Source organism: Nomascus leucogenys, chromosome 12, assembly GCF_006542625.1.
Source record: "Nomascus leucogenys isolate Asia chromosome 12, Asia_NLE_v1, whole genome shotgun sequence".
Taxonomy (NCBI): Eukaryota; Metazoa; Chordata; class Mammalia; order Primates; family Hylobatidae; genus Nomascus; species Nomascus leucogenys.
The window spans coordinates 27567243-27589051 of record NC_044392.1 but is presented as its reverse complement, the minus strand read 5'-3'; the positions used below and the strand labels follow the sequence as shown (position 1 = coordinate 27589051).

The 21809-nt window shown below is 38.4% G+C and overlaps 1 protein-coding gene and 1 non-coding gene across 5 annotated transcripts in view; one reads left to right on the top strand and one right to left on the bottom strand.

The window, feature by feature from the left end:
* Positions 1-21809, top strand: part of RABGAP1L (RAB GTPase activating protein 1 like) — an 856710-nt gene that overhangs the window by 21811 nt on the left and 813090 nt on the right. The gene's annotated exons all lie outside the window — the stretch shown is intronic.
* On the bottom strand, positions 19101-19202 carry LOC115837814. Its single transcript, XR_004032864.1, has one exon. It is a non-coding gene; the product is annotated as a small nucleolar RNA U13 (small nucleolar RNA).

Sequence of the window (21809 nt, the reverse complement as noted above, 5' to 3'; positions counted from 1 at the left end):
AGAGACAAGATCTCGCTTTGTTGCCCAAGCTGGTCTCGAACTCCTGGGCTTCAGTTATCCTCGTGCCTTGGCCTCCCAAAGTGCTAGGATTATAGGCATGAGCCACCGCATCAGGCCAAGTTTTACTTTTATTTTGTGAAAATAGTACCTGGTAGCCTCTGAATAATATATATTTCTTGTTGTGTTTTAAAATTTGCTTATTTGTGTTCATATATTCAGTCTTGATAATTTAATAATTATTAAAACACTCTGTGCCTGGTACTTGTTTCATGCTTTACCTGCATTATTTCATTTAAGATCAATATGTGAAGTGGGTACTTCTCTTACATTTAATTCACAGATGAGAAAACAGGATACAGGGAGATTGAGTAACTTGTCCTATATGATATGGTTTATAAGTGGCAGAACTGAGATGTAAACTCTTTTCTATTAGGTTCTTTTTTGCTTCAATTAACACCAGAAAAGTAGCTTAAACTTAGGATGTGTATAGGTTATATGCCATTACTAAGCCATGTTATTTTATTTTAATTTTTTTAAAGAGATGAGGTCTTGCTGTATTGTCCAGGTTGGTCTTGAATTTCTATGCTCAAGTGATCCTCTCACTTTGGCCTCCTGAGTAGCTGGAATTATGTGCATGTGCCACTGTGCCCAGCTACTAATCATTTTATACAAGGGTCTTTCTTTTTTTTTGAGACGGAGTCTCGCTCTGTCGCCCAGGCTGGAGTGCAGTGGTGTGATCTTGGCCCACTGCAAGCTCTGTCTCCCAGGTTTACGCCATTCTCCTGCCTCGGCCTCCCGAGTAGCTGGGACTACAGGTGCCCGCCACCACACCCAGCTAATTTTTTGTATTTTTAGTAGAGATGGGGTTTCACCGTGTTAGCCAGGATGGTCTCGATCTCCTGACCTCGTGATCCTCTCGCCTCGGCCTCCCAAAATGTTGGGATTACAGGCATGAGCCACCGTTCCCAGCCTGTACAAGGGCCTTGAGCATCATCTGTGGATTTTGGTATCCATTGGGGATCCTGGAATCAAGCCCCCACAGATACCAAGGGACTGTAACCACCATTACTAGTAGGGCTGTGAAGAGAGAGTATGTGTATAAGGTCACTATTCCTAAGCATATGCCAGTAAGGGAGACAGCTTAAACAAATTAAGAGCTCTGCCAACAGAAAGAAGGGAGGTGGGTAGGAATGATTATTTACATAGATAACAAAGAGTGTTTGCTCCTTTGTGTCTTTTAACCACTACTATACTGTACTCCCTCCCTGATTTAAGAAGATATTTTAAAATAAAAAGCATAAATAAGGGAGAAATATAAATGGTAATAAATTTCAGGATAGAAGAAATCCTATGGAGATTTGACAGTTACAGTGGTTAGGTAGTCTAAGTTCTGATGCAGATGGGTAAGTAATACAGGTCATGTTAGAAAGCAACTTTGGGTTGAATTAATATAACTGTGTCCTCCGTGGACTGATGAGTAACCACTTGCTTTACTTAACCCTAATTGACTTCATATTAAATAATTTGGTTTAGCTGTGTAGTTTCAGGGCTATGGGAAGAAACTGAGGAGATTCAGGGAAAAGAAAATGAAATATGCATTAAGGAGATGAAGCATAGGCTTTCTAAGCTAATTACCAGAATTAGTGGAATTTCTCTGTATTTTGGTTGAGAGAAAGTTAGTAAGTGACCTTAATAGTTTTCAAGCTTGTAAAATTTCTAAGTCAAAATGGCTCCTGTCTCTCCCACCCCTTCAATTCCTAGAAGAGGAAATTGAGATTATAATAAAATGCTTTGGTTAGAGGTAAAGAACAGCTTTCTGACTGTAGAGGTTATTAAACATTGGATCTCAGGGGAAGAGGGCCAACTGTAGGTTTTAGTCAAAAGATGAAGTGAAAAGGCAAGACCCATAAATCACAAATTATAGTTTAAGCAGTGAAATTATAGTTTAAGCCATTTTTGAAGCTGTTGGAGTTGGGACATAATTCTGAGTCTGAATATTTCCACAGTCAAGCTCCTGAAGGTCCTGCCTCCCATCCCATCCTCTCTCCCCACTTGAGTGAATCTTTGTTAGCATTTAAGACTTTTACTTCCCCCCGCAAACAGTTCTACAACAGTGTAGAATTTAAAAAATTGGAACTGCAAATATGTGTTGCCCTGACAAATACATCAACTATTTTGATTTTTTTTTCATGTTGCCTTTCTCAGTATGGCTATTTAAAGTTTCTTAAGACATTTTTTTCCCACTAAGTTATTTATATTTATTATAGAAAACCAGAAATAACTTCTGTGAACATGTTGTAATATTTTTCTAAAGCTATTTCTTTATATGCATGTGTTTTAGAGTTGTGTGACTCTGTAGTTTCATAACAGCATGCATAATAACACTGAGTTATAATAGTTCCTTTATTGTCTCTTTCCTGTTAGACTGTGAGCCCCTTTAAGGCATATATTATTGTTTTCATCTTTATATACCTCGAAAAATTGATGTACTTCACATAAAGATGAGGTGAGAGTTGTAGATACAATTTATATATTTTCTTGATCTATCATTAGCGTTTTCTTCCAAATTTTATTAAAATGGATGCCAATAAAAACATAAATTATTCAACTCACTCTGTTGCCCAGGCCATGCCGTGGTGAAGATCATGGCTCACTGGGGTGTTGCTTTGTTGCCTACGCTGGTCTCGAACTTCTGGGCTTAAGTGATACTCCAGCCTTGGCCTCCTAAAGTCTTGGGATTACAGGTGTGAGCCACCGTGTGAGCCACCGTAACCGGCCTAAAGATATACTTTATTTTTTAAAGCAGTTTTAGGCCCACAGCAAAACTGAGCAGAAAGTAGACAGTTCCTGCCTACCCCTGCCCCTACACAGCATGCACAGCCTTCCCCACTATTGACATTCATACATCAGGGTAGTAAATTTGTTAGAACTGATGAACCTACTTGACACATCATTTCCTCACCTTAAGTCTGTAGTTTACATTAGGTTTCACTATTGATGTTATACGTTCTATGGGTTTTGACAAATGTATAATGACATGTGTCCACCATTATTAGTATCATATGGAATAGTTTCACTGCTCTAAAAATCCTGTGTTCAGCCTATTCCTCCCTCCCTGGACTCTAGTTTGTCTTGCCTCAATACTTTTGCCTTTTCCAGAATGTGATATAGTTGAGTCACAGAGTATACAGCCCTTTCAGATTTGCTTTTTTCACCTAGTAAAATGCATTTACTGTTCCTTTGTGTGTTTTCGTGGCTTTGTAACTCATTTCTTCTTAGCATGGAATAGTATTACATTTTGTCTGGAAGTACCACAGTCTGTCTGTTCATCTACTGAAGGACATCTTGGCTGCTTCCAAGGTTTGACAGTTATGAATAAAGCTGCTGTAAATATCCATGTGCAGGTTTTTGTATGAATACGTTTTCAACTCATTTGAGTAAATACCAAGGAGTGCAATTGTGGGGTCATATGGTAAGACTGTGTTTAGTTTTGTAAGAAACCGTCAGACCGTCTTCCAAAGTAGCTGTATTATTTTGCATCCCCACTAGCAGTGAATGAAATGACATCATAAATTTAAATTCACTTAAACTTAAAATGTCCAAAATGAAATCTGTCAGCATTTTTTAAAAAAATAAATTAAAATAAAAACAAAACACTTTTAAGCTCAGGAAATTAACCTCCAGAGTACTTTCAGAATGTCCCAGACAAATTGGGGCTTTGTAGATTGATCTTTGCAGGTTGATCTTTGCCTGGGATCTTCCATATAAAACTAAAAAATGAAGTCTTGTGGTAGCTGTTCTTGCCTAGAGTCTCTGCTAATACAGAAGTTTCGTGAAACTCTGCAGTGTTAATCCTTTGTAAACTATGGATTTAGAAACTCATATTCCCAGACTAAGACCTAGTCTCTTTATTTATTTCTTAAATTCCTAGTAGCCAAAGGTAATTAGATTTTATTTTTGGCAGGTGTATGCTAGCAATGTCTACTTTAAGAAGATGCTCAACCTCTAAGTGGTGTGGGAGGTGTTTCTAAAGGTCACTCAAGGTTGGGGTACAGTTGTGGTGGCAACCCTTCCCTGCTTAACTTGTTGTTTGCTCTATAGGGCAATGATTCGTGACCTCTTTGGGTTATAGATTTCAATGATGTGTTTCTAGGGATAGGAGGAAGCTGGGAGAGATCTGTCAGTGCTCTCTGCTATCCTTTTGTTTGTAGTGACAGTATCTGTGAAATATGAGGAGACCTTAAGATGCCTTATAATCTTTTAGATCTATTAGGTTGGTGGAAAAGTGATTGCCGTTAATAATTTCAAAATCTACTGGTTAGGGATCATTCAGTAAGCAAGTAAATATACCAGCTGAGATGGAGAAAAGTGTAGGCAGCTTGGTTTGAGAATTTTAGAGCTAAAGTACAGTGAAGGGTAATTTTAAATTTTACTTCTTTTAGAAGGTTTTATTTATAATTAAAATGATTTTTTGGTTTTATTTAAATAAATATAAAATTATACATTCAAATAATTATTTCTTGAAATTTTCTCCTTTATTTTAAAATGCTGGTTAGTATGTGATAGTTGTAGCACATTTAAAGAATACAAGTAAAAAGTGCAATTCTACTTCTCCCTGTACATTGTTTAATAAGCATATGCCTTTTAAAAAATGACCTTATAATGGGCTGAGTATATTTTGGATATTTTTCTGTGGCAGCATAATACCACGTAATTAACTGTCTCCTTATTGTTAAATGTTTAGATTCCCTCCTCCCCGCATCCCCTTTGAAAGCAATGCTGACGTGTGTCCTTGTAATTGTACTTTCATATATTGGCAAGTATTTTTCTGGGACAGAATTTTGCAGATGGATCACTGGATCATTGTGTACATTTACTTTAAAATTTGCTTAAAGGCCGGGCATGGTGGCTCACACCTGTAATCCCAGCACTTTGAGGAGGCTGAGGTGGGTGGATCACCTAAGGTCGGGAGTTTGAGACCAGCCTGACCAACAGGGAGAAACCCCGTCTTTACTAAAAATACAAAATTAGCCAGGCGTGGTGGCGCATGCCTGTATTCCCAGCTACTTGGGAAGGGTGAGGCAGGAGAATCACTTGAACCCGGGAGGCGGAGGTTGCGGTGAGCCAAGATCGCGCCATTGCACTCCAGCCTGGGCAACAAGAGCGAAACTCCACCTCAAAAAAAAAATCTTTTTTCTTAAAAATTTTCTTTTAATTCTAAGAGAGTTTTATGTTGACTTCTAGTGCTTTTTGGGTGCTGATGCTCAAACTTATTTTGATAAAGATGAAAGATGTTTACCAAATAGAATATTGGACATAGAAACTCCCAAGGAAATTCTCTGCGTAGCTGAATTTCAGGTAGATGGTGAAGATGCAAGGATAATCTCACAAAGTTATAGCTAATAATCGCTAATTCTGGGTGATTTGGCAATGTTTTGGCAAGCAGTTATTTTAAACTGCTTTCTAGTGAGAAATAATTAAAGTCAATGCTTTGATTTAAAAAGAATGCATGTGGTTAAAATTTAAAGAGTTCAGAATGTTATTTATCTACTGTATAGATCCCTGCTCCCCTTCCACACCAACCTGTAGAAAAACTAGTCAGCTCAGTTATTCAGAGGCTGATTTCCCAGTTTGTTATTATCTGTGTACTTTTATTCTCCATATTTGACCTGTTACTACTACTCAGTTCTACATCTGCTAGTATGGACATGTAAAGGAAAGGGAGAGAATGTGATCAGATCTAGTAAATGATGGGTTAATTGAAAGAGTTGTTTAAAGTCAGGAGTCATAAAAACATAACATACATACACTTTAAACATTTTATTTTAACTTGAAATCGATGTATACATTTATTTACCAAGATTTTGATGTTGGGCCAAGGCCTTGTGGCATTCTATATCTTGGTCTTTCTTTCATCCATTTCCCCTATAATGCTTCATTGTAGATTTTTCAATGTACTTATAACTTTAAATCCTTAAATGTGGTACAAGACTGTACATTATGTGGCTCTTTGCCAGTTTCTTCGAAATCTACTTATCCTCAGGTTTTCTGTGATAAGTTTTACTGACTTTTCAGTTTCCGAAACTTGCCTCAGGGCCTTTCCACATATTGTTCCCATAACCTGGAATGATAATTTCTTTAAATCCTTGGCTGCCCAGATCTTTTGAGGTCTCCTCTCAAATGTTGTGTCCTCAGAGAGGCTTCGTAAATATTAGATAATATTCCAGTGTAAAGTAGGATAACCCCAACCTCCCCACAAGCCCACTAATATCACCCTTTTCTCTTCCTTCACTCTGCCTGCCAAATGTGGCAAGTGGAGTGAAGGAAGTGAACAGGGTGATTTTCTTTTTACAAGACTGAAGGCTTTGTGAAGGCAAGGGACATCCATATATGTTGGGTTTATCATAGTGTAATAGCCTTTGGTTAGAGCAGTGTCTGCTACGTAATAAGAAGCTTAAATATTTGTAGACTTAATCAAATGTTTATTATTTATATATAAAGTGTCAGGCACTGTGGGGGACATTACTTAGTAAAATGCCACTTAGTCACCTCATCGATAGCCTATAGTACATTTTAAAATGGAAGTGTGTACATCCAAGTATGCATTTAATGAAATATGGGACATTAAAAAAGTTTTCAGATGCTAATACTGGAGAGAATAATGCAAATTTACTAAAATAATTAGGACCCTTTTTAAAACATGGGGGCAATGTTGCTTATCTTTTTAAAAATAGTCATTTATTTTTCATTCACTATCTTGAGAATTCTGATCATCTTGTAGGAAACTTAGAAAAACTAGGAAGGTCATAGGCACTATTATTAATAATTATAGAATTGTTTTCCTCTAAATTAGAGTTTTCTTTGTGACCCTATATAATGTAATGATATTTGCTCTCTGGAGAGCCAAATGGGCCTGAAGTACAGAAACAGAACTGGAGCATAGGTAATTAAAACTAAACTAATATACTATAATTCTAATCGTTATGTCTTAAGATCTGTTGGCCTTAATAAGGTTTGCTGGGATAAACAAAAAGGAAGGCATCATTTGTAAAGGTTTTCTTCTTTAATCCCACTTTTGTTTTTGCATGACCAGAAGTTCTCTGATATGGCAGGGTATTCTTTATATAAAGACTATGGGCAGTAAGTGTTTAGTGTTTGTCTTTATATTAGGTCTATAGAGTGTGATTTCTTGATTATGGGTGAGGAAATTAGCCTTTCAAATTCCATTAACTGTAAAGTGGATTTGGATTTGGTATTTGTATTGGTTGACTAATTTAATTCAAATCTTTTAAAATTCTCTGTGCTGAAATGATCTTAGGAAGATCAAAATTTCTCTAACAGAAATTATTTTGGTCTTTGAAGTGTATAAATTTAACCTGTTCATAAAATAAGTGTTATCAGCTGGTATGTTTCTTATACTTTTCGGGGAATACAAAAATGAATAAAGCATGGTGGTTGTCTTAGAGGAAATAATTGTAATTGATGAGATACATATAAATAATGTGATACGATAAATGCTAGAGTAGGAATATAAATTACGTAAAGTGTTGTATAAGCACTGTAGAGGGAGTGATTGATTCTTTGGGAGAGTTGGAGAAAGTTTACAGATTTGTTAATCCAGACATATCTAATTATTAGGGTTTTTAACACTTTTGTGTCTTCTCTTTTTCCTGTTTAGCTTTGTACTTTGCCATTAGAACTCTTGAGTGACCAGGTGCATTGTAAATGAGCAATAATATTTTGAAAGAAATCTTTTTTCCTGAGCAGTGGGTCTCAACAATGGTCTTAAATATTCAGTAAACAGTGCTCTAAACAGATGTACTGTCATTTAGGCTTTGTTGTTCCATTTATACAGCACAGGCAGAGTAGATTTTGCATAATTTTTAAGGGCCCTGTGATTTTTGGAATGGGATATGAACATTGGCTACAACTTAAAGTCATCAGCTGTGTTAGCCTCTAACGAGAGTCAGCATGTCCTTTGAAGCTTTGAAGCCAGGCATTGACTTCTCTCTAGCTATGAAAGTCTTAGATAGCATTTATGTATGTATGTATGTATGTATGTATGTATGTATGACGGAGTCTTGCTCTGTCGCCCAGGCTGGAGTGCAGTGGCGCGATCCTGGGTCACTGCAAGCTCCGCCTCCCAGGTTCACACCATTCTCTTGCCTCAGCCTCCCGAGTAGCTGGGACTACAGGCACCTACCACCACACCTGGCTAATTTTTTGTATTTTTGGTAGAGACGGGGTTTCACCATGTTAGCCAGGATGGTCTTGATGTCCTGACTTCATGATCCGCCTGCCTCTGCCTCCCAAAACACTAGGATTACAAGCCTGAGCCACCACGCCTGGCAGATAGCATTTCTTTCAGCAGAAGATTGTTTGTTTGCATTGAAAATCTGTGGTTTAATGAAGCCACATTTATCGATTATCTTAGCCAGATCTTCTGGATAACTTACTGCAGCTTCTATTATTGTATTAGTACTTACTGCTTCACTTTATACTTACATGTCATGGAGATGGCTTTTCTTTAAACCTTGCTTATGGTTTGAATATTTATCCTCTCCAAAATTTCTGTTGATACTTAATTTCCATTGTGGCAATATTGAGAAGTGTGGTTTTTCAGAGGTGATTGGGTCATGAGGGCTCTGCCCTCATGAATTCATTCATGGATTAATGTGTTAATGGATTATCATGGGAGTGAGACTGACTCGTTGCTTTTTAAGAAGAGAAAGGGGCTGGATGCAGTAGTTCACGCCTGTAATCCCTGTACTTTGGGAGGCCAAGGCAGGAGGATTGCTTGATCCCAGAAGTTTGAGACCAGCCTGGGCAACATAATGAGACTCTGTCTCTATAAAAACTAAAAAAAAAAACTACCTGGATGTGGTTGTGTGTGCCTGTAGTGCCAGCTGTAGTCCCAGGCTGGGTGACAGAATGAGACTCTGTCTCCAAAAAAAAAGAGAAAAGGAAGAGAGACCTGAGCTAGCATATTCAGCCTCTTTGCCATGTGATTCCCTGTTCTGCCATTCTACTCAGGACTCTGCAGAGAGTCCTCACCTGAAAGAAGGCCCTTGGCTGGGCGCAGTGGCTAATACCTGTAATTCCAGCACTTTGGGAGGCTGAGGCGGGTGGATCATGAGATCAGGGGTTCAAGACCATCCTGGCCAACATGGTGAAACCCCGTCTCTACTAAAAATACAAAAATTAGCTGGGCATGGTGGCATGCACCTGTAGTGCCAGCTACTTGGGAGGCTGAGCCAGGAGAATCACTTGAACGCAGGAGGCGGAGGTTGCAGTGAGCTGAGATCACACCACTGCACTCCACCCTGGCGACAGAGTGAGACTCCGTCGCAAAAAAAAAAAAAAAAAAAGAAAGAAAGAAAGAAGGCCCTCACCAGATGCTGCCCATTTACCTTGGGCTTCTCAGCATCCACAACTGTAAGAAATCATTTTCTTTACAAATTACCAAGTTTCAGGTATTTTTTTTATAAGCAATAGAAAGCAGACTAAGATAAATGACATGAACCAGCATCTGCTAGTTTCAAACTTTTCTTCTACGGCTTCCTTACCCTTTTCATCCTTGCTTAGAATTGAAGAGTTAGAGCCTAGCTTTGGATTGGGATTTGGCTTAAGACAATGGTTCGTTGGTTTGATGTTCTATCCAAAGCACTAAAACTTTCTACTCAGCAGCAAAAGTCTGCTTCACTTTCTTACCATTTGTGTGTTCAGTGGACAGGCACTTTAAATTTTTTAAAAGAACTTTACCTTTGCATTCAAACTTCACTGACTGATACAAGAGGCCCAGCTTTTGGCCTGTCTCCGCATTCAACATGTTGCCTTCCTCAGTAAGCTTAATCATTTCTAGCTTTTGCTTTAAAGTGAGAGACTTGCAACTCTTCCTTTCATTTGAACACTTAGAAGCCATTGTAGCATTATTAATTGGCCTATTTTCAATATTGTTGTGTTTCAGGAATAGGGAGGCCCAAGGAGAGGGAAAGAGATGGAATAATGACTAGTTGGTGGAGCAGGCAGAACACACACAGCCTTTAAACTCTGAAGTTCGCTGTCTTAGATAGGTGCGATTTGTGGCACCTGTAAACTATTGCAATAGTAATACCAAAGATCGCTGATCACAGATCACCAGAACAGATAGAATAATAATGAAAAAGCATGATAAAGTGAAGCACAATAAAATGAGGTATGCCTGTACCTTATAATAGCTTGAAAATTTCTTAAATTCTGTGTTTTATCTCAGGAATGTGTGTGGATTTTGCATTTCATTGCATACTGTTAATATAAATATAGAAATATTTGAATTACTGCGAGAAAAAGAAAAATCATTTCCTGTTTGTCTATTAATTTTTGAAAACTGGGGTGAATGAAGAGAGCTGACACTACATACCTGGCTTAGCACTTTCTTTTTCTTAGTATATCCCTGGTATGTTTCAGTTTATGCCTGAAGATGTACGTCACCAGTTTGAGAAAAAAAGATTGGTCAGTCAGATCATGAAACATTGTATTACTTTTCTCCCTCTTATGTGTAGTATAGCCTTGGGGAAAATTACTTAATTTGAGTCTGCTACCCTCATAAATTGGGCCAATAATGTGTACCCATACTTTTTTTTGGGAGGGGATCACATAGTAGCTGCTAATTAAACATTTATTAGCTGCTTCCTCCTTTTCCTGCCACATTCCTGTTGCTTTCTTCTTGGCTTTAACCCAGGTCTTATAACTGCTTGGTATGCTTTAATCAGCTTGCTTACTGCCCTGCTGGTTTTTATTAGCCAGTGCATAGAGAATAATGCTAGAAGATGCTTGGGGCATATGCTGAGACATTCCTGGAATAATAGAGACACACTGACTCAGGAACAGTCAGTGCACAGGGAAATGTTCAGATTTAGCTTATCAGAGTAAGCAAAGGTCTAGAAAGACATCTATATTAATCAGTGGAAAGATGGGCCAGACTAAAAATTGGAATCAGAATGTAGGACTGAATGCATTTATACATGGAGTCTGCTTTCTGTGCAGCAGTAAGAGCAGGTGATATTGACTTAGTTTTTTTCAAAGTGGTTAGAGTATTAGACTGAATGGTCTAAAAATTTCATAGATGGAAGTAAAGGTATGTTCAAGAATAGACTATCTCTGAAATGTTATAATTGAACATAGCACATTTATGTTAGTGGTTTTATTCTGTAAATGATAATACTCATCCCTGTAGTTCTCTCTATGTTGTCAGTGTGTTTCATTAACTATATCTGCTTGATCTCAAACCTTGATTATTTCTCTAACTGCGTAACACATGGCAGTTGGAGGTTCAAGAGAGTCTAATTAAGTCACTTATCCACTTATCCACCTCTCTGAGGTGTTTTTTTTTTTTTTTTGAGATGGAGTCTCTCATTCTGTTGTCCAGGCTGGAGTGCAGTGGCATGATCTTGGCTCACTGCACCTTCACCTACCAGGTTCAAGTGATTCTTGTGCCTCAGCCTCCCGAGTAGCTGGGATTATAGGCACTTGCCACCATGCCCAGCTAAATTTTGTATTTTTAGTAGAGACAGGGTTTTACCATGTTGCCAGACTGGTCTCGAACTTCCAACCTCAGGTGATCCACCTGCCTTGGCCTCCCAAAGTGCTGGGATTACACACGTGAGCCACTGCACCCAGCCTCTGATTTCTTAACAGAGAAGGGAAACAATAAGCCAAACATGGACCAAATAAAGTATTGAGCTTCATTACTGGTAAAGGTGAGTTAGAAAATGTGGTGAATATTACAGTATTGCACTCCTAGCAAAAAGTGAAAGCCCCCACATGAAAATAGGAGAACAAAGGAATAAGTTTTTTTGCCAGAGTCCCTTCAGATAAACACTTTGGGCAAGAAACTAGGCAGGCATATCACCATTGGGCTTCAGATGGGCACCTGACAATGCTGTCGTTACTGTAGGAGACAGACCACCACAAAGTAAGATTGATATGGTTGCTTCAGATCTGGACTGAATTATGTATTTTAATTAGCTATATTAAATAAAACAAATTAACCCTTTTGAACGTATTCCTTCATTTGTAAGGTGGGAATACAGTTATTTGAGTGATGATTGCGAACATAAACATGACTAAAATGCCCAGAACTTTCTGGTTTATAGTAGTAGTTTCTGGTTTAGCAAATAGCAGTAATAAAAGAATAACTGTTATCCTTAACAGTTATTCTTAACAAATCAAACCTTGAATGTTTACATCTTTAAAAATTATAACTGCCACATTTGTTACATTCTTAAATTGTGCTGTTAAAAGTAGAAAACTTGGCTGGGCACGGTGGCTCATGCCTGTAATCCCAGCACTTTGGAATGTCCAGGTGGGCAGATCATCTGAGGTCAGGAGTTCAAGACCAGCCTTGCCAACATGACAAAACCCTGTCTCTACTAAAAATACAAAAATTAGCTGGGCATGGTGGTGCATGCCTATAATCCCAGCTACTCGGGAGGCCGAGGCATGAGAATCGCTTGAACCTGGGAAGGGGAGGTTGCAGTGAGCCAAGATCATACCACTGCACTCCAGCCTGGGTGACAGAGCAAGACTCTGTCTCAGAAAAAACCCGAAAAATAGAAAACCTGTTTCCTTAAACTAATATTGTTTCTCTGACCTACTCATTTCAGGAAACAAAAGACTACCTTTATGCCGATATGCCCTTATAGGAACATTACACAGAATGCCAGGTATAGGTTTAGATTTTCTTGTCAAAATAAAATGTCAGAAATATTCTTCATGTGTTTTGGAGAAGGGAGTATTAATAGGGGTCAACTGTACATTAGTGAATACCTGTCATTTGAAATAGGAGCTTTTAAAATAGTATATATTTAAGGTGTAAAACATGATATTTTGATATACATATACATAGTTCAATGATTACTACAGTAATAGGAGCAATAATTTTATGTGTGCTGTTCTAAGCACTTATGGTAACTCATTTTATGTTAACAACAATCCTGCGAGATGGGAATATTTATCCTCCATCTGAAAAAAATTAAGGCATGGAGAGATCAAGTTACGTGTTCAGGGTCATTAAACTGATTCATGTAGAAGCCATAATTCAAAACCAGGCATTCTTAGTGCCCAGCTTGGGGTCAACACTGACCTGCTTGGCTTTGGTACCTCTTTAATTGCATTCGTACTAAGCACTCAGTCACTAGTAACCATTCTCATCTCCCTTGTGGTAATTAATGGTGGTGGTGGTGGAGAATCTACAGGATTAGGCTTCAGTTAATTCTTTTTTTTTTTTTTTTGGAGACGCCCAGGCTGGAGGGCAATGGCACGATCTCAAGTTACTGAAACTTCTGCCTCCTGGGTTCATGCGATTCTCCTGCTCCAGCCTCCTAAGTAGCTGGGATTACAGGTGTGCGCCATCATGCCAGCTGATTTTTTGTATCTTTAGTAGAGATGGGGTTTCACCATGTTGGCCATGCTGGTCTCAAACTTCTGACCTCATGATCTGCTCACCTCGGCCTCCCAAAGTGCTGGGATTACAGGCGTGAGCCACCGTGCCTGGCTGGCTTCAGTTAATTCTGAAGCCTGGGACTGTCAGTAGGATTTTAAATCTTAGAGACCAGTTCTGAGAAAGTGACCTGTTGGCTCTGTATTGCTCCCAGGAAAAGTGCTAAGATTGTTATCAGTTACCCGCCACCTGGTGGGCCGGCACGCCTTGGCCACAGTCTCTTGAATAGCCAGGAATGTCTAAAAAGTTATAAGAAGAAAAAGCAACAGGAAGAGACAGACAACAGATAGGTGGTTGCCAGGACTGGGGGAATGGGGGAATGGGTAGTGACTGCTGGTTGGCGCAGGGTTTGCTTTGAAATTAGATTGACACAAATTATTATTTTCCAGTTTATAAAATCAGGTTTTTCAGGAGGTCTTTACATTGAATCACAAGTGATTTCACCCTAATATGGTGTGAATTGATTTTATTGTTCACTCTTAGTTCTTTATAGACTAATTTCCCCCTCCTTGAGTGTTTGTTTTAAAATTTTGGCTCTTTCTTGATAACCTGGAATATATATTTGGATAATTATTTTCAGGAAGAGTATATTATATGAGTGATCTCTTTTCTGAGTTCTTGTCCAGTTGAGAAGGACTTGATTATGTACATGTGCAGATACGGGATTCTCAGATTTTGATCTTTATGTTTCTCCCTGGGAAAGTTTAAGGGTTGATCCATTATAATCTGGCTTTTAGTTTTCCAGACGAAGTCTGAGATTAACTTGATTCCTCTTGGCCCTTCCTATCCATTTCTCCTTTTTTCCTCTTTGTAATCTTTTTTGATTTCTTGTTTTTCTGTAGGATTAAAAAATGTTTTTATTAGGCTGTATTTAGATATTGGCATGTTTTAATTAATTTTTCTCCATATACTCAAAATCTGTACATGTTCTGATTCAGATTTTTCTTCAGTTTAGAAAAATTTCCTTCTCGTATTTTTTTGAGAGTGTAATATGTTTAAGACCGCAGACTGAAGAGCCAGATTGTTTGGTTTCCAATTCCTGTTATGATACTAGTGACTTTGGGTAGTGTTCTTAATCTATCTTTCTTTCTTTCTTTCTTTCTTCCTTTCTTCCTTTCTTCCTTTCTTCCTTTCTTTCCTTTCTTCTTTCTTTTTTTTTTTTTTTTTTTTGGAGACAGAGTCTCACTCTATCGTCCAGGCTGGAGTGTTCTTAATCTATCTATCTTTCTTTCTTTCTTTCTTTCTTTCTTTCTTTCTTTCTTTCTTTCTTTCTTTTCTTTTCTTTTCTTTTCTTTTCTTTTCTTTCCTTCCTTCCTTCCTTCCCTTTCCTTTCCTTTCTTTCCTTTCTTCTTTCTTTCTTTCTTTTTTTTTTTTTTTTTTTTTTGAGACAGAGTCTCGCTCTATCGTCCAGGCTGGAGTGCAGTGGCGTGATCTCAGCTCACTGCAACCTCCGCCTCCTGGGTTCAACTGATTCTCCTGCCTCAGCCTCCTGAGTAGCTGGGATTATAGGTGTGCACCACCATGCCTGGCTAATTTTTTGTATTTTTAGTAGAGACACGGTTTCACCTTGTTAGCCAGGATGGTCTCCATCTCCTGACCTCGTGATCCGCCCGCCTTGGCCTCCCAGCATGAGCCACCGCGCCCGGCCTGTAGTTCTTTTTATTTTCTTCTTGTGGAATTATTTTATTTAGATTGCCTCTTTTGGATATGATCTCCATATTTTTCTTTCGTCAGCATTTATATTTCTTTTTTTTTTTTGAGACGGAGTCTTGCTCTGTTGCCCAGGCTGGAGTGCAGTGGCGCGATCTTGGCTCACTACAACCTCCGCCTCCTGGGTTCACGCCATTCTCCTGCCTCAGCCTCCCGAGCAGGTGGGACTACAGGCGCCCGCCACCATGCCCGGCTAATTTTTTGTAGTTTTGGTAGAGACAGGGTTTCACCGTGTTAGCCAGGATAGTCTCGATCTCCTGACCTCGTGATCCACCCGCCTCGGCCTCCCAAAGTGCTGGGATTACAGGCATGAGCAGCATTTATATTTCTTAATCCTTCTATTCTTTCTGGGAAAATTTTTTGAGTTTTTTATCTTTTTTCTTTTTTCTATTTACTGAAGTTCCTAATCTGCTGGCCAGTTCTGCTGTTGTTTTCATATTATTTTTTCTCTGCAATTTCTCCAAATCTTAGATTGTTTCCTCATCATAACTTCCAGCTCTAGTTTCCTGTCTGTAATCTTCTCTTGGATTGTCCTGAGAACGTCAATTAGAAATTTTATAAACATGTTTTACTGTATCTTATAGTAAATCTGTTTCTGAAGAAATGTGCATTCATTGTTTAGGCTAGTACCCATAATTTGAATTATGGTATTTTTTTGGACATCAACTTTGTCTTCTGCTCATTTTTATAGTGGGAGATCTCTGCCAGCTTAGTATTAGTCTTAGCATAAGGTGGAATTTGAGATGTTTTATAACAAAGGTAGATGTAGATCATATTAAATTTTTGATTTAAGAAAAATGAAAGGTGGCAATATTTCTTGAAGCCCCAGGAATGACTGATCTGGGATTCATAATATCATAAACGAGAACAATAAGTGATAAACATTAATATTTATTTAGCTTTTTAAAATGTGCCAGGCACTGTGCCCAGTGCTTTACATATGAATTATATCCTTTACTCTTTCTCAACAACTCTGTGGTAGATACTATTTTTCCTGTAAACTTAACGAAGTTGAAGTTTAGAGATTTACTCACCTAAGGTCATAAGGCTCATAAATAGTAGAGCCAGGATTAAACCCAAGTGTGTCTGACTCCAGCAGTTGAGTGTCAAATAGTTAGGTTTTAATGGCCTCTCGTCAATATCCCAAAGGGCTTGAACTCTTATAAGTAGGTTTAGTTTCAAACTGATACACTGCCCGATCTTAATCATGATGGTCAGTAGAAGATGTGTTTAGATCCTTCTTGGTGAAAGGAGCCCCTGAGTTTCCACGTAATACACTTGGAAAATCATAGAATTTATTTCCTTAATTTTGCTCATTCACAACCCCTCTGTCACACTGCTTGATTCTCTGTTTCTTAAGCGTAGCACAATACATCTGATCTCTTGTTTTTAAAATATCTGTTATGCCTGGACAACATGGCGAAACCCTGTCTCTACTAAAAATACAAAAATTAGCCGGGCATGGTTGCAGGCACCTGTAATCTCAGCCACTCGGGTGGCTGAGGCAGGAGAATCACTTGAATCCAAGAGGCGGAGGTTGCAGGGAGCTGAGATTGCGCCATTGCACTCCAGCCTGGGTAACGAGAGCGAAACTCCATCTAAAAAAAAAAAAAAATCTGTTATGGTGTGTGTTATGTAGATATTCTTGGAGGTCTGGGCGTGTAGCTGACACCTTTTCATGAAGTGCAGAAAAACCCATTTTATATGAATGTGTTTTCAGAATCAACCATAGTTCCTGTTACAGAAGATGGACCCAGTAATTATTGGTTGTGTGAATGTTGTGTGAATTAAATTAGATAAGGAGATTACATAGCACACTCCTCTAAAATGCGCATATTTAAAGTAGTTGGGTATATGTATCATGATCAGCTGGAAACCTTTTTTGAAATACAGATGCTTATTATGACTTAGAAACACTGTTCTAAGTTGATTATATTTGGAGACTATTAAAGCGATTGAATAGTTCTTGGTAAATAATTGCTGCTTTTCTTGATTTTTAAATATTCATGCTGTAATGATAAAAATGTCCAAATCCATAGTGTATATGGTTTAGATCTTGTTTATAATATACAGAGAAAGGCCATCAGGAGTTTCTTGAAGTAATAAATACATTATTGTCGAGTTCATTTTGGAGTTATTTACTGTACCAAACCAGCCTCACAATGACTTTGCAGATTTGTGATATTACTCTTGGCTTTTAGAGAGAGAAGGACGCACAGTAAATAATCCCTAAATTCAGGGAATTGACTTAATCAGAGTAAATTGAGAATAGTTGAATTTTTAAGCTCTTTGGATTCTGGGTTAGTATTTTGATTTATTTGATTTAAGATGATTGTTGAGGTTACATGAAAATAAGTCTTTCCAAAATGAAAATCTTTTTAGTAATCGAATGAGGATTTTCTGATAGCAACAGGGTGCATTGGAAATGAGATTTTCTGATCAGCAGCAGCATGCATTGCACTGTACTGGGGAATTGATGTAAAGTAATATTTAAAAGTTCATATTACTGGCTGGGCACCTTGGTCATCAAGGGTGAGTGAGTCCAACAACTAGCAGGTGTCTTGGCTTGTGAGGCTCCCCCTCCAGCATTAATGGGAAAAGAGATGAGGGCCAGGGCCAGGCATGGTGGCTCACACCTATAATCCCAGCACTTTGGGAGGCTGAGGCGGGTGGATCACCTGAGGTTGGGAGTTCGAGACCAGCCTCACGAACATGGAGAAACCCCGTCTGTACTAAAAATACAAAATTAGCCGGGCATGGTGGCGCATGCCTGTAATCCCAGCTACTCGGGAGGCTGAGGCAGGAGAGTCGCTTGAACCTGGGAGGCGGAGGTTGCAGTGAGCCAAGATTGTGCCATTGCACTCCAGCCTGGGCAACAAGAGCGAAACTCCATCTCAACAAAAGAAAAAGTTCATATTACTGAGGAAAATTTAAAAATTCAGTGCTTTCAATATAAACACTTAAAATTATGGGATATGAAAATTATGGACATATCAGACCTGAATTTTATGTTATTTTACACACTTGACCAGTAGGGTCTTGAGTCATATATTTTAGTGGAGGCAATTTTATTCATGTATTTTTTTTTCTGTTTTAAGACAGGGTCTCGCTCTGTTGCCCAGGCTGAAGTGCAGTGGTATGGTCTCGGCTCACTGCAACCTCTGCCTGCTAGATTCAAGTAATTCTCCTGCCTGAGCCTCCTGAGCAGCTAGAATTACAGGCGTATACTACCACACTCAGCTAATTTCTGTATTTTTAGTAGAGACGGGGTTTCACTATTTTGGCCAGGCTGGTCTTGAACTCCTGACCGCAAGTGATCCGCCTACTTTGGCTTCCCAAAGTGCTGGGATTACAGGTGTGAGCCACCATGCCCGGCCCATACATTGTTTTTCAATTCTAAAACATTCTGTTTTAAAAGATCAGTTGTTTTGTTCATTATTTCCTTAATAGTATATTCCTTCATGATTGTGAGAGCCAATTCAGTATCTCTAATGGTCTTTTGAAAATCTTAAATAGGGTAAATTTTATTCTGGATTTCCACGATTCAAAAATCAGTGTTGATGGTTCTTGTCTCCCCTCCCTCATAATGTGGTTTGGCACAATGCTTCAGGGAAATAACAGTGAGGGTGATTGAGGGAAAATTGAAAAATCCATGAAGGAAGTAATAGCTATTCTTAGAATTATTGGCTCTAAAAAATACTTTCTTAGGTTCTCTCTAATCATGATTACTCATAGGAAACAAATATGAGGTTTATAGATTTAAATCCAGGTATTTCTTTAAAGAGAAAATAAATATTAAGTCATATTCACTGTTTTCATTAAGATTCGAGATTTTTCTAACAAGTTAGAGTAAGAGGGAAGTAAAAATCAAATAAGCTAAAACAGGTACCTGAGATGTCTTTTTTTTCCATGTTGGACAGATAATGTACCAATGCTGTAGCAAGGTTTGAGGGAGGCACATCTCATACGTGTGTGAAAACCCAGTTATCACGCGTATGAACTACAAAAGGATCTATATAAGTTCTTGTGTAGGTGTTAGCTAACAGTCTGGTGTTCCTAAAATGTGAAACACATATATCTTACTCTTTGGCAAATTAGCGAAGTAAGCTGGCATAACAGCTTCTATTCTTGACAGGAAAATTTTATACCTTTTTGTACTTGATTAGTCCATTAGGTTATTATCTACAGTTACCTGAATGTGAGTAAAAATTAAAAAGAAATCTGTATATGAGGTAGAGGGATGGCTCCTAGAAAACATGTATATACAGATGTTTTTGCCATAAACCTATAGAATAATCATATTTTACTAGAGTAGATTTAATCAGTTGGGGAGATTGTTGAAACTGCTTCCAGAGGTGGCACAAGTTATATTTTGAAGATTACAAATTGTGTTATATTTAGTTTTTGCCACTTTGATACTTCTAAGGTTTAACTTTTCTGTGCTTTTTTGTTTACTTGACATTTATGGGATTGAGATCGTGTTTGTTTCCTGCTATATTTGTTTTCTAGTCACGTTGAACCTTGTTTTTCTAATAATTATGCTGCAATATTATTTGAGACATACAATTTTAGCTATGTTCTCTTGTCCCTGTTGATTTTTTGCATTTATATAAATAACCTTTATAGGATAAAGTACAGTGTCTTTTGTCTTGAAAAAAGATGAAAAACTTTTTCAGTGTGTCCCCATTTGGTTTCAGTTATCCACATCTGAAGTCACTGTGGCTTTGTCTGTTTAAACAAGTTTGTTTTCTTGTCCCTTCAGTAGCAACCACCAGGGCCATCGTTTTACATGTCACTTTTCTTTCATTCAGAAAGAGGTGCTCACTTTGGTCATTAATTTTTGTTTTAGTCTGCTCCTATCATTATGGTAGTTTATAGAAACTATTTTTTAATTTTAGTTTTAATTTTTCTTTTTTTGTAGAGACAGAGTCTCACTCTGTTGCTCAGGCTGGTCTTGAACTCTTGGCCTCAAGCAGTAATCCGCTGCAGGTTCCCAAAGTGTTGAAATTACAGGTGTGAGCCACCACACCCAGTGTAGGAATTTTTTTTTTTATTTTTGAGATGGAGTCTTACTCAAGTGATTCTCCTGCCCCAGCCTCCCGAGTAGCTGGGATTATAGGCACCCACCACCACACCCGGCTAATTTTTGTTTGTTTTAGTAGAGATGGAATTTCACCATGTTGGGTAGTCTAGTCTTGAACTCCTGAGCTCAGGTGATCCACCCACCTTGGCCGCCCAAGGGGCTGGGATTACAGGTGCCACCGCACCCGGCCTAGAAACTATTCTTTAGCTGTGATATGTACTTTATTCTATCATCGTTTATTTTATTTAGATGCTACACAATGTGCTAGTTCTAAAGGGAATGTATGCTTGTATTTTTCTTTTTTTGTTAAACTACTTCTCATGCTATTATTACTTGTTTTTTTCTTCTTTTTTTTATTATTATACTTTAAGTTTTAGGGTACATGTGCACAACGTGCAGGTTTGTTACATATGTATACATGTGCCATGTTGGTGTGCTGCACCCATTAACTTGTCATTTAGCATTAGGTATATCTCCTAATGCTATCTGTCACCCCTCCCCCCACCCCACAACAGTCCCCTGTGTGTGATGTTCCCCTTCCTGTGTCCATGTGTTCTCATCGTTCAATTCCCACCTGTGAGTGAGAACATGCGGTGTTTGGTTTTTTGTCCTTGCGATAGTTTGCTGAAAATGATGGTTTCCAGCTTCATCCATGTCCCTACAAAGGACATGAACTCATCCTTTTTTATGGCTGCATAGTATTCCATGGTGTATATGTGCCACATTTTCTTAATCCAGTCTTTCATTGATGGACATTTGGGTTGGTTCCAAGTCTTTGCTATTGTGAATAGTGCCGCTATAAACATACGTGTGCATGTGTCTTTATAGCAGCATGATTTATAATCCTTTGGGTATATACCCAGTAATGGGATGACTGGGTCAGATGATATTTCTAGTTCTAGATCCCTGAGGAATCGCCACACTGTCTTCCACAATGGTTGAACTAGTTTACAGTCCCACCAACAGTGTAAAAATGTTCCTATTTCTCCACATCCTCTCCAGCACCTGTTGTTTCCTGACTTTTTAATGACTGCCATTCTAACTGGTGTGAGATGGTATCTCATTGTGGTTTTGATTTGCATTTCTCTGATGGCCAGTGATGATGAGCATTTTTTCATGTGTTTTTTGGCTGCATAAATATCTTCTTTTGAGAAGTGTCTGTTCATGTCCTTCGCCCACTTGTTGATGGGATTGTTTGTTTTTTTCTTGTAAATTTGTTTGAGTTCATTGTAGATTCTGGATATTAGCCCTTTGTCAGATGAGTAGGTTGCAAAAATTTTCTCCCATTCTGTAGGCTGCCTGTTCACTCTGATGGTAGTTTCTTTGCTGTGCAGAAGCTCTTTAGTTTAATTAGATCCCATTTGTCAATTTTAGCTTTTGTTGCCATTGCTTTTGGTGTTTTAGACATGAAGTCCTTGCCCATGCCTATGTCCTGAATGATATTGCCTAGGTTTTCTTCTAGGGTTTTTCTGGTTTTAGGTCTAACATGTAAGTCTTTAATCCATCTTGAATTAATTTTTGTATAAGGTGTAAGGA